Below are 13,006 nucleotides of genomic sequence, written 5' to 3' on the forward strand. Positions count from 1 at the left end.
GCTGTTTGTCTTGCAAACAATTTTTATCTCCAACTTTATAATCCTGTTAATATTTGGTATTTTAAAACCTAAATATTATAACACATACAACTATTTTTTAAAGTGTTAATTCAAATCAGAATATAGAGCAATCTCAGCATTACATATCATTCAATTTATGCAATAAACTCATAAAACAACTTTTATCAATTTTAAATACTTCAGAATATTCATTAAATATTTCAAAATATTTCATTTAGATTTTATACACTTTACTATCACAAAAGGGTATTTTATACATAGTGTTTCTCATTATTACTGTTGTTATTGTCATTATTTAAGTAATTGTAAGCCTGAAGGAGTAATGTAGGTTTATGTCATTTTATCTATGCACAGAACATAGGATTTCACTGTTGTCAAACATAATTTACAATTGCCTCAGATGTGAAAGCAATACTCTAAATAAGCTGACTGTCACTAAAATTAGTACAGTTAACTACTTTAGAGATAGGACTTACTGTTGTATGCTTTGATAACATACAATAGAGTTACCTTGTCAGTTTTTAGTATCCAAAAATAGGAACTATCATATGTAGTAGATTTAAACTACAACTTCGATGACTAGATCAATAAAAAATTGAAGAGTATTGGTTGATGAGAAAATTCAATTGCAAAAAATTAGTTTGGATTTTAATTTTTGGACTTATTAGAGTTGCTTCCCACCCACATGGTTCTGGGTTCAGTCCCACAGTATGGTACCTTGGGCAAGTATCTCCTACTATAGCCTTGGGCTGACCAAAGCCTTGTGAGTGGATTAGGTAGATGGAAACTGAACAACAACTGCCATGTGTGTGTGTGCGCGCGTGTGTGCGTGCATGTGTGTGTGTGTGTGTGTGTGTGTGTGTGTGTGTGTGTTTGTCTCCCACAACTACTTGACAACTGGTGTTGGTATGTTTACAGCACCACTACTACTTGATATCCAGTGTTGACATGTTTACCTCCCCTATAACTTAACTGTTTGTCAAAAGAGACTGATAGAATAAGTACCAGGCTTTAAAAAGTAATAATAAGTACTGGGGTCAATTCATTCACCTAAAATTCTTCAATACTATGCTGCAGCATGTTTGCAGTCTAATGACTGAAACAAGTAAAAGATAAAACGACTACATAATATCTGCACAATATTTGGCTAGTCTGATCTTTGATCATCATCAGTTTTGATAATACCAGGATGGATTCAAACTAGGAATCTATTTTTAAACTAAGAGTAGTTCTTCATCATCATCATCATCATCATCATCATCATCATCATCATCACCACCACCATCATTATGGATTCAAACTAGGAATCTATTTTTAAACTAAGAGTAGTTCTTCATCATCATCATCATCATCATCATCATCACCACCACCATCAGTATGGATTCAAACTAGGAATCTATTTTTAAACTAAGAGTAGTTCTTCATCATCATCATCATCATCATCATCATCACCACCACCATCATTATGGATTCAAACTAGGAATCTATTTTTAAACTAAGAGTAGTTCTTCATCATCATCATCATCATCATCATCATCATCACCACCACCACCATCATTTAACGTCCATTTTCCATGCTAGCATGCGTTAGACAGTTTGACTGGGACTGGTAAACCAGAGAACTGCACCAGGCTAGAGTTGTCTGTTTTGGCTTGGTTTCTATGGCTGGATACCCTTCCTAATGCCAACCACTTTACAGAGTGTACTGGGTGTTTTTTACATGTCACCGGCATGCGTACCTTTTACATGTCACTGGCACAGGTGCCTTTTATGTGTTACCAATACTGGCAATGATCATGATTCACTTAGCTTGACACCCGTCTTCTCAAGCACAGCAAATCAGCAAAGTCTTACTTACTTGTCATTGCCTCCATGGGTCTCAACATCTGAAAATCATATCTGACCATTTTGTCTCATGTCTTTTTGGGTCTACTCTTTCGACAAGTGTAGATCTAGGAAGACGTGGGACGAGGTGGTAACATTTTTGGATGTTTTTTTTAATATTTATTTTTCGATGTTATAACCAAGCTTACTGGCAGTACTATTGTTCTGATTTTTCTAAGTTTCTACTGTGGTTCTCTATCAATTATGTAAATGCTGTTCAAGTGCTGTATGATTTCCTTTCCAGCACCAAATGCATTCAATCATCCCTGACTTAGACGTTTCTTCTCTCATTAATATTTATTCAATTTCCACTATTTTAACATTTTACACCACTACCACCACTACGACCTTCTCCTTTATATGACCTTCTGAAAATTCATGAGATTTTTGCAATATATTTGTTTTTATTTTCTAGTCGCTCATGTGTAGTTTTAAATTTCAGTAAGGTAGAAACTAAGAATAAGACATGATGATGATTGAGGATCAAACTGAACAAATCTTAATCTAGATGTAAAAATCAAGATATTTGCATAACTTTTCAAAACATCTGTTCAGCACCAAATCTATGTAAAAATGTCCAATTAATTGCAGGCACAAATAAAGTTAATTCTAATTACCTACAAAAGATTTTCTCCTTATTTTGAGTAAAATAAAAACGTTATAAAATGTAGCATAAAATTGGGGATTTTTCTATATCTTATATTACAAAAGAGAAGCTGATCTCCGTCTGTCTGTCCATCACAAGATATATGTAAAGGAGGAGAAAAAGAGGAGTAAAAATCGTTGCTGAGAAAGAAATATAGTAAGAGAGAAAGAGTGTGTGTGTGAAAAAGATAGATAGATAAATAGATAGATAGACAGACAGGCAGACAGACAGGCAGTCAGACAGACAAGTGGGTAGGTAGTGTTGTCACCATAGTAACTATCAAGTTTTGATTAAAAACATAGGAATTTTAAGTGCAAGCCTGTTAACACAATGCTACACAGACTTCAAAAAAAAAAGAGGACCTTCATCACATAACAACATAGATAGTTATTTTTATGGTTGTGTGTGTGTGTGTGTGTGTGTATTTCTATATCTGTGTTTGTGTATATTTTTCAGTATAGAGTCAAGGCAACACAAACTTTAAAAAAACACTTTCACTATAATGTGAGGCTGTTGTTGTAGAGAGAAATTCAGTGAGAGAGAGAGAGATAGAGTGTGTGTGTGTGTGTGTGTGTGTGTGTGTGTGTGTGTGTGTGTGTGTGAAAGATAAAACTAAGATTTATTTCAACAAAAACAGTTTGTTGTTGAGAGAGAAATACAGTGAGAGAGACACAGATAGACAGACAGACAGACAGACAGAGACAGATACAGACAGACATTTGAAAGCTTGATAGATAGGTAGAGTGTTGTCACCATGGTAACAAACAAGGCTTTCACTATATAACAATCTACTATTAAAAGAAGGTATGTGCATGATAAGCAAATATTTTTACCAACAGCATAGCAATGGCTAAAGACCTAGTTTAATATAAAAGTGATTCATATTTTAGTACTACATGTTTAAAAACAACCCATGTTAAAAAAGTCAAATATATTCAAGCTATTCTTACTATTTCAATGCATTTAAGACTTTCAAAGCTCAAATTCTGGTGCCATTTCATCCAATTTTGGGGATTATATAATAAAATTCTTCAATAAATAAATCTTCATTGTTAAAAAAATAGTCTTTAATTAAGCATTTTGTTCTTTTCATTATCAACAACATAACCTGAGATTGACCCAACTAGATTTTTGATAAATTATATGACCCTAAATGTCAACATTAAGTAATTCAAAGTGTCTAAATTTAACTATGGGGATGTTTTTCTCAGTTACTCAAACTTAGCTTGATTTATAATCAAGCTAAGTTTGAGTAACTGAGAAAAATGTCTTAGAGGATATGTCAAATCATTATCCGGCTGATACAGCATCATCATCATCATCATCTTTGTCATCATTTTACATCCACTTTCTCTGCTTGCATGGCTGGTTAGAGTTCCACAGCCAATTCTTATTCAGAGTTATATTACTTTTCTAGATAGGCACAGGAGTGGCTGTGTGGTAAGTAGCTTGCTTACCAACCACATGGTTCTGAGTTCATTCCCACTGCGTGGCACCTTGAGCAAGTGTCTTCTACTAAAGCCTTGTGAGTGGATTTGGTAGATGGAAAACTGAAAGAAGCCCGTCGTATATATGTATATATATATGTGTGTGTATATGTTTGTGTGTCTGTGTTTGTCTCTCCAACATCGCTTGACAACCGATGATGCTGGTGTGTTTACATCCCTGTAACTTAGTGGTTCGGCAAAAGAGACCGATAGAATAAGTACTAGGCTTACAAAGAATAAGTCCTGGGGTCGATTTGCTCGACTAAAGGTAGTGCTCTAGCATGGTCACAGTCAAATGACTGAAACAAGTAAAAGAGTAAAAGAGTAAAAGGTGCAGTTTATTGTGAGACAAGCAATAGAGATGAGGCTGTAATACCTTGGCAAGACAAAACTAAAAGGTCTCTTGACACCTACATGGTCTCTCTGCTCTTTTGCCAACCACTTTATAATGTGTACTGAGTGCATTTTTATCATATGACTACCAATATTGCTTTGTAATCTGTAAAACTGAAGAATCTTCACTATTTCACATTTTGTGTGAATTGAAGATATAGGGATAGAACATGAACTAGAATGAGAGTGAGAAAGAAGCAAGAGTATGGCAGTGGAGACAGAGTGGTAGATGTGGATGAAACAATGTCAGGAGTCATGGCAGAGTGTAATGAAAGAAACAGACAACAGACAGCAATGTCAGAGGTTACAGAGAGAGAGAGAAAGAAACAGTAAAGATAGACAGTAATTAAAGAAAGAGAGAGAGGGGGAAGACACAGAGAGAGAGAGATAGTAATGGCAGAAGGTAATGGAAGAGAAACAGTAATGGCAGCTACACGAATAGATAGTTGTAAAAATAGTTGGTGGTAATAAAGAGATGGGTGTCAAGAACAAGCAACCTACATGAAATGGAGAGGTGGCTGACAACAGTAGGATGATGGAGGGTGTATCAGATACCAATTGGTCCAGTACAATCCCTTGTTACACAAGTATTGAGATGGGAAGGAGAGAAGAGTAGAGTTATATGGAATATGGTGGAAGTAGATTAAGGACTGTACTCCTAAACCTTCCTAGGAGTAGTGAATGAAAAAGATGAATGGATGGGTGAATAGATGGATGGATTGAGGGAGGGGGAAGGAGAGGAAATAGAGGGAGGGAGGAAGGGATGAATGGATTGATAAAAAAAATAAAACAGCTTGAAGTGAAAGTAAATTGAATGTCTTGGTTGTGTCCTGTGAAGTAATGAACTCGACACTGCTGAGCTTGTAGTAAACTTTATAAGATATATATTAAGCTGTTTCATATGAAATGTCATATTTGAAAGGTAACAATAAAATGTTTCAGAAGTGTTAGAGAACTGATTTATTTAATCAAAGTATGATCCATGTTCATTTATGACATTTACCCAACGTTTCTTTGTCATATATTCCATCAGTAAAAAAAAATTCATCTTTTGCTGTGATAAACTGTCCAAATGCTTCAATTACTTTTTCTCTATTTAGGATTGTTTTATTGCTTATGAAAAGCTCAAAATGCTTAAATAAGTGATGATCAGTAGGAGAGATACCAAGGGAATAGGGAGGATGTTGCAAAATCTCATAATTCAGGCTTTGCAACTTTTGGACCATAGCTTGAGAAGTGTGAGGACGTGCATTGTTATGGAGCAAAATTGGGCTATCTCTATTCACTAGTCTGGGTTACTTCTTTTTCATGCATACAATTAATTTCCTGGAAATCCGATGTTGCTGATAGCATTTTTCCTTGTTGCAAAAATGAATAATGAAAAATTGCCTTAAAAGACAATCATACAGTAACCACTAACTTTTTAGGGTGCAATGGTGGGTTTGGGTAGTGTTTAGGTGACTCTCCTGCATCTAATTGCTGTCCTGTTCTCCTGCTGTTGTCAAAGAGTATCCATTTCTCATCACATGTAACGATTTGATGGTCTTTTTCCATTTGAGAAAGCAAAAAGGAACGTTCTTTGAGGCATCTATTTTTTTGAATCTCATTTAGTTGATGTGGAACAAACCTATCTGTTTTCTTGACTTTTCCAATTTTTTACAGGTGTATAAAAACAGTTGTGCGAGATGTTTGGAGTTCTGTTGAAATTTTTCAAACCTTTGTTCTTGGATTTTGTTCAACCAAAGCATTTAATCCATCATGCCAAATAACTGATTTTGGCTTACCCCTTGGTTTATTTTCAAGGCAATCATCTCCTGAACGAGAGCTTTGGAACCATCTTTGAACAGTTCTGATGTCAACAAAACCATTACCAAAGGCTTGATATTCTGTAGAGCTCCTGCAGCAGAGTGACCCAATTTGTACTCATACAAGAAAATCACTCAACATAGTTTGGTTATTAACATTTTCATGAGGTTTGTGAGTACGAATTTTGTATACCAATATTGTTGGGAAAGAAAAAGAGTCAATATTAAATGCAAGGTATATATAATTGAGTTTTTAAATGACTGAAATAACAAGTAATTTAAAATGCGACATTTCATGTGAAACAACCTAATAGATCAATGTTCAATGAAACAAAATGAATTGGAAGTAAAAACCAGTTTATTCTTGTTTTGTTATATCACTCATACATATATAATAGTCACATTGACTTACTGTTACAATTATATCAAATTTTCATAATTTATTGATTACTAAATGAATTCAGTTAATTACATAAGAATTTCAGTCACTGAAGCTATGCAATTAACCAAAACCAACTATATTAAAAAATATATATATATGTACTCCAGCTGTTATGATTAAGTTAATAATCAGAAAAACTATAATGTTATTAATAACAACTCATTTTAAACATTTAAGAGAGAAGAGAGAACGCATGTATGCATAGTGCAACAGTAAACATGGCAATCTGAAAAATTTCACTATTTCATTTACTAAAAAGTCCTTTGTTTAGAATCTTTTTTTTTTTTTACATATTAGACCAATTTTACATTTGTTTTCCCACCATTGACCAAATAGTTAAGAAGTTTGCCTCACAATCACAAATCCAGAGCTTGATCCCACTGCAAAGATCTTTAGACAAGTGTCTTCTGCTATAGACTAGGTTTGATTTGTGTGTGAAATTAAACAGCTAGAAATTCTGTAAGTAAATTGTTCCTGCTATTGACAGAGTCAACCTGTAACACAGTGAGTCAACTCATTCGCGCTGCAGATTATGTAAAGAGTACAACTGTCTGTTGGATACTCTGTTACTTATGCTATACTGTATTTTCGGGCATACTAGTGGACATAATATGTAGTTTAAATATATAGTGTAAACATTCAAACATTTTCGCTATCTTCCCAAATCCTGCTGCAGTTCACATGGAATTCTTGGTTCTCCAAAGTCATCTTTGTGTATAAGTTGATCTACCTTTTTTATCTGTAAATTTCGATCTGAAAAGTTTAAACTTGTATGCTGGAAAAAAAACTAATTTAACCTGTAGATCATTCAGTTGATCAAACAACTGGAATACTGATCGTTAAAACTGAGTTAGGATTTATTTTGAATGTATATATACAAATATTTTTGCCAGTGTCATGTGAATGGCACCTGTGAAATCATAATCATGGCCTTTGCCGGTAGCATGATCTTCAACTGTCAGACCTCATGGTGATGACTAGTGACCGAGACCTTTGGTGATATGCTGAGCTTGAGAAGACTCATCAAGTCAAGTGAAATCATAGTCGTGGCCAATCATCAAAATACACTGATAATAACTACAAAAATCAACCATTGATTTCTGTGTTTGTACTCTGTGTAGGTGTGCTCCATTTCTATATAAATATCTGTTAATATATAAATATAATATTTAGACATGAATATTCATTGTCTTAATATTTTCAGTCTTTGTTTTCTATCTATTTACATGTATATATGTTAATTTCTGTAGATATTATCAGTGTATTTTGATGATGATTTAAATAAAAGTTTTTACTGTTATGTCCTTTGATTAATTTTGATTATATATATATATATATATATATATATATATATATATATATATATATATATATATATATATGTATGTATGTATGTATGTATGTATGTACGTATGCATCTTTGTGTGTGTATGTGCATGCGTGTATGTGTGTATATATATATATGCATATGTATATATGGATATGTACATATATATATGCATATACATATGTATATGTACATGTATATATGCATATATATATATGTACATATATGCATAAATATATATGTACATATATGTGTGTGTGTATATATATATATCATCATCATCGTTTAACGTCCGCTTTCCATGCTAGCATGGGTTGGACGATTTGACTGAGGACTGGTGAAACCGGATGGCAACACCAGGCTCCAGTCTGATTTGGCAGAGTTTCTACAGCTGGATGCCCTTCCTAACGCCAACCACTCAGAGAGTGTAGTGGGTGCTTTTACGTGTCACCCGCACGAAAACGGCCACGCTCGAAATGGTGTCTTTTATGTGCCACCCGCACAAGCCAGTCCAGGGGCACTGGCAACGATCTCGCTCGAAAATCCTACAGGAGCCAGTCAGGCGGTACTGGCAACGGCCACGCTCAAAATGGTGCATCTCATGTGCCACCCGCACAAGAACCAGTCCAGGGGCACTGGCAACGATCTTACTTGGCTTGCCGGGTCTTCTCACGCACAGCATATTTCCAAAGGTCTCGGTCAGTAGTCATCGCCTCGGTGAGGCCCAATGTACGAAGGTCTTGCCTCACCACCTCAGCCCAGGTCTTCCTGGGCCTACCTCTTCCACGGGTTCCCTCAACTGTTAGGGTGTGGCACTTTTTCACGCAGCTATCCTCCTCCATTCTCACCACATGTCCATACCAGCGCAATCGTCTCTCTTGCACGCCACAACTATATATATATATATATATATATATATGTGTGTGTGTGTATATGTATATATATGTGTGTGTACATATATACATATATGTATACACACACACACACACATACACTCACACACATATATACATGAGGAGTGTTCATTAAAGATTTCCCCTAACCTACTTCCCAAGGATTGGGATAAATGAAACTAGGCATAATTATTAGTCCTTCTCTACATAGCCCCCACCAATGGTGATGCCTCCTCCCATCACTTTACACAACTGTGAAAATCTCGTCTGTAGTAGTCAGTAGGTTGTGTCAGCAGCCAAGACTACCTAGGAAATAAGTTCATCATCATCTTAAAAAGACTTCATGGTTGGAAAGATGTGGAAGTCAGATGGTGTGAGGTCAGGAGAGTAAGGAGAATGAGGAAGGATTTCATAGCCACAGGGGTGTGCTTTCATCTGGGCAACATGTACATTGTAAACTAGAGCATTGTCTTGGAGGAGGCAGGCTCCTTTGGTCAGCATTCCAAGCCTCTCTATTTTGATAGCATCCCACAATTTCTGTAGCAGTGAAGCATAATATGCCCCATTAATTGTGGTGACCTTTGCCATCATCACTAATCTGTAGAGGTCCCAAAAGACTGTGAACATCATCTTGCCTGCTGAGGGCTGGACATGAGCCTTCTTTGCAGGTTGTGAGTTATCATGTTTCCATTGCTTCAACTGGACTTTAGTCTCAGGATCTTAGTGATGGACCCATGTTTCATCCTGTGTTATAAGTCTGCCAAACAAGTCCTCCTTGCTTTCTTAGCACATTACTAAAGAGCCTGGGAGCAATTGATTTGTTCCAGCATCTGAAAAGGTGTGAGCATCTGGGGAGTCCATCGTGCAAACCACTTCCGCATGTGCAAATAGTCATGAATCATTTTTTCCATGGACCCTACACTTATCTTCATTTCTTGGGCTAGTAACCAAATAGCCCTGCAACAATACTCCAAAATGGCAGCTTCCACTTTATGGATGGTGTCATCATCAATGGTAGAATGTGGTTGTCCAAGAATAGGAGCAGTTTCTACCGATGTCCAACCACATTTGAACTGGTGATGCCAGTGCTTGACTATCTTGTATGATGGTGCATCATCACCATAAACTTCTTTCATCTCATCGAAAGTCTCTTTTGATGTATGACCTTTCAAATACAAGAACCTGATCACTGATCTGCATTCAACTGCCTTCATTAAAACACCTTTGTACACTTCAGCAACCGTAAAAGACAAACAAATATTAGTGGACAGCTGAAATTTATAATGTGCCATGTAGAGACACGTATGATTATACCTGTACAAGTTCTGTTTCCTGCAATAAATGGAAGTGGGTCAGGGGAAATCTTTGATGAACACACCTCATGTATGTACGTGTGTATATGTAATAATATGTAATATATATATATATATATATATATATATATATATATATATATATATATATATATATATATATATATATATATATATATATATATAATATATATATAGATAGATAGATATGTGTGTGTGTGTGTACATATATATATATGTTAAAAACCTTATAATATAAATATAAACTGTGAGAAAGACCCTTAAGGAATCTAGTTAATGATCCCCTAAGGTAAGTTCTTATGCTATATTGGTAACAGTTGCTACATCCTCTGGAAAATATATATATATATATATATATTATGAAGCCAGTATGCTCCGTTGGATGTGTAATGTCAATGTGAATACCCGTCAGAGTGTAAGTATCTTGAGAGAAAAGCTGAACATTAGAAGCATCAGTTGTGGTGTGCAAGAGAGACGATTGTGCTGGTATGGACATGTGGTGAGAATGGATGAGGATAGCTGCGTGAAAAAGTGCCACACCCTAACAGTTGAGGGAACCCGTGGGCTGAGGTGGTGAGGCAAGACCTTCGTACATTGGGCCTCACCGAGGCGATGACTACTGACTGAGACCTTTGGAAATGTGCTGTGCGTGAGAAGACCCGGCAAGCCAAGTAAGATCGTTGCCAGTGCCCCTGGACTGGCTCTTGTGCGGGTGGCACATGAGATGCACCATTTTGAGCGTGGCCGTTGCCAGTACCGCCTGACTGGCTCCCGTAGGATTTTCGAGTGAGATCGTTGCCAGTGCCCCTGGACTGGCTCTTGTGCGGGTGGCACATGAGATGCACCATTTTGAGCGTGGCCGTTGCCAGTACCGCCTGACTGGCTCCCGTAGGATTTTCGAGTGAGATCGTTGCCAGTGCCCCTGGACTGGCTTGTGCGGGTGGCACATAAAAGACACCATTTCGAGCGTGGCCGTTTTCGTGTGGGTGACACATAAAAGCACCCACTACACTCTCTGAGTGGTTGGCGTTAGGAAGGGCATCCAGCTGTAGAAACTCTGCCAAATTAGATTGGAGCCTGGTGTTGCCATCCGGTTTCACCAGTCCTCAGTCAAATCGTCCAACCCATGCTAGCATGGAAAGCGGACGTTAAACGATGATGATGATTATATATATATATACATATACACACACACATATATATATCATAAAGAAAATGCAGAGTTTGAACAGATCATGATCAATTTATTTACATTTTGTCAAATATATAAGCCTACGATCATTTCTATATCAATCTTTATTCAAATTACAATTAAAATTGCATTATGAAATAATGAAGGTAGATATTTCTTTAGGGCAAAAATTGACATATTGGTTTTTACATCCTAATAGACTGAGTGTTCATCAACAAACTAAAATAGCAGCACGTGTTTGTTTATATGTGCATATCTTTTTGTTCATAGTGAAAATTAAGATTGAACAGAAGATCATTTCAGCAAATTCATATGAAAAGTTTGAGATAAAGTGCAAGCAAAGAATGCATGAAAAAAGGAGAGTGAGTGATATATATATATCTATATATGTATACACACACACACACATATATATATATATATATATGTATGTATGCATATATAAGTGAGGTTTTGTGAGGAGATAGTTCCTCTTTAAAGGAATGTCAACATCCAAGCATCCTCCGGTTTTATCATATATATTGATGAGATTTCTGGAATCCTGCTTTTCTATGGTAGAATTAGTTTCTATTATTTATTAGGTACCAGTATTATACACATTTTGGAGTTCCAGTATTTCATATAGATGTTTACTTCTCACCAACATATGTGGCTATAGTCATAGTAATATATCATAAAGAAAATGGAGAGTTTGAACAGATCATAATCAATTTATTTACACTTCGTCAATTATATAAGCCTACAATCATTTCTGTATCAATCTTCATTCAAATTACAATTAAAATTGCATTATGAAATAATGAAGGATAAATATTTCTTCAGGGCAAAAATTGACACATTTGTTTTTACATTCTTATAGATGGAGTATTCATCAACAAACTAAAATAGCAACATGCATTTATTTATGTGCACATGCGCATGTTGGCATGTTTGAAACAGAGAAACCATTATAGGTGTGTACATACTTATTTTTCATTTATCAGTAAGTAAATCTATTTATTTCATTTTAATTTATATTATCAATTGTGAGAACTTGAATTGATAGTATAATTTTTATTAATTATTTTGTAGATGTGTTAGTCATAATTTTTGGTGTCTGGGGTTAATTTTTATATTTCATTTAATTAATTTAATTACATCTATTTAATCGGGGTATTGCTTGCTATATATCATGTAACTGGGCTAGATTTTACTTTTGTTTTATGGTGGTTGTGTCTTACTTTCAAGAATTTGAGTTTTATTTTGTTGTTATTATTAGACTTACATCATAAACTTATATTCTAGAACTTGTATTTTTATATTTTCTATTAGACCGACTGTTATTTAATTTTTCTATTTTAATTGTATTTTTAAATATGTATTTACTCCTGTGTGGGCAGGATAATCCTCTTTCTCTTTTACTGTTGATAAGTTTATGCTTAGAAGTATTATCTGGAAAACTTCCTCAACACACAAGTCACACCTCTTGTCCCCAATGGTATAAGATTTTGCTTGGCTAATTACTTCCTACTTTAGCTTATATTCCTTGTTTTTATCTTATATCTTCCATATTAATCTACTTAAGCTTAAGGGTTGCTATTCA

The 13,006-nt window shown here is 35.4% G+C and overlaps 1 long non-coding RNA gene across 3 annotated transcripts in view; it reads left to right on the top strand.

The window, feature by feature from the left end:
- LOC128248149 (uncharacterized) overlaps positions 1 to 13,006 on the top strand; it is a 41,337-nt gene that overhangs the window by 12,971 nt on the left and 15,360 nt on the right. The window contains exon 1 of one of the 3 annotated variants that reach the window (XR_008264437.2): positions 11,991 to 12,406. The exons of 1 other annotated variant lie outside the window; for it this stretch is intronic. This is a non-coding gene — a long non-coding RNA (uncharacterized LOC128248149). Of the gene's footprint in view, positions 1 to 11,990; positions 12,407 to 13,006 lie in introns of those variants that run through there. One more of the 3 variants, XR_016242254.1, reaches the window with a different exon arrangement.

This window comes from Octopus bimaculoides, chromosome 6 (assembly GCF_046866305.1).
Source record: "Octopus bimaculoides isolate indiv1 chromosome 6, ASM4686630v1, whole genome shotgun sequence".
In the NCBI taxonomy this organism is placed as follows: domain Eukaryota; kingdom Metazoa; phylum Mollusca; class Cephalopoda; order Octopoda; family Octopodidae; genus Octopus; species Octopus bimaculoides.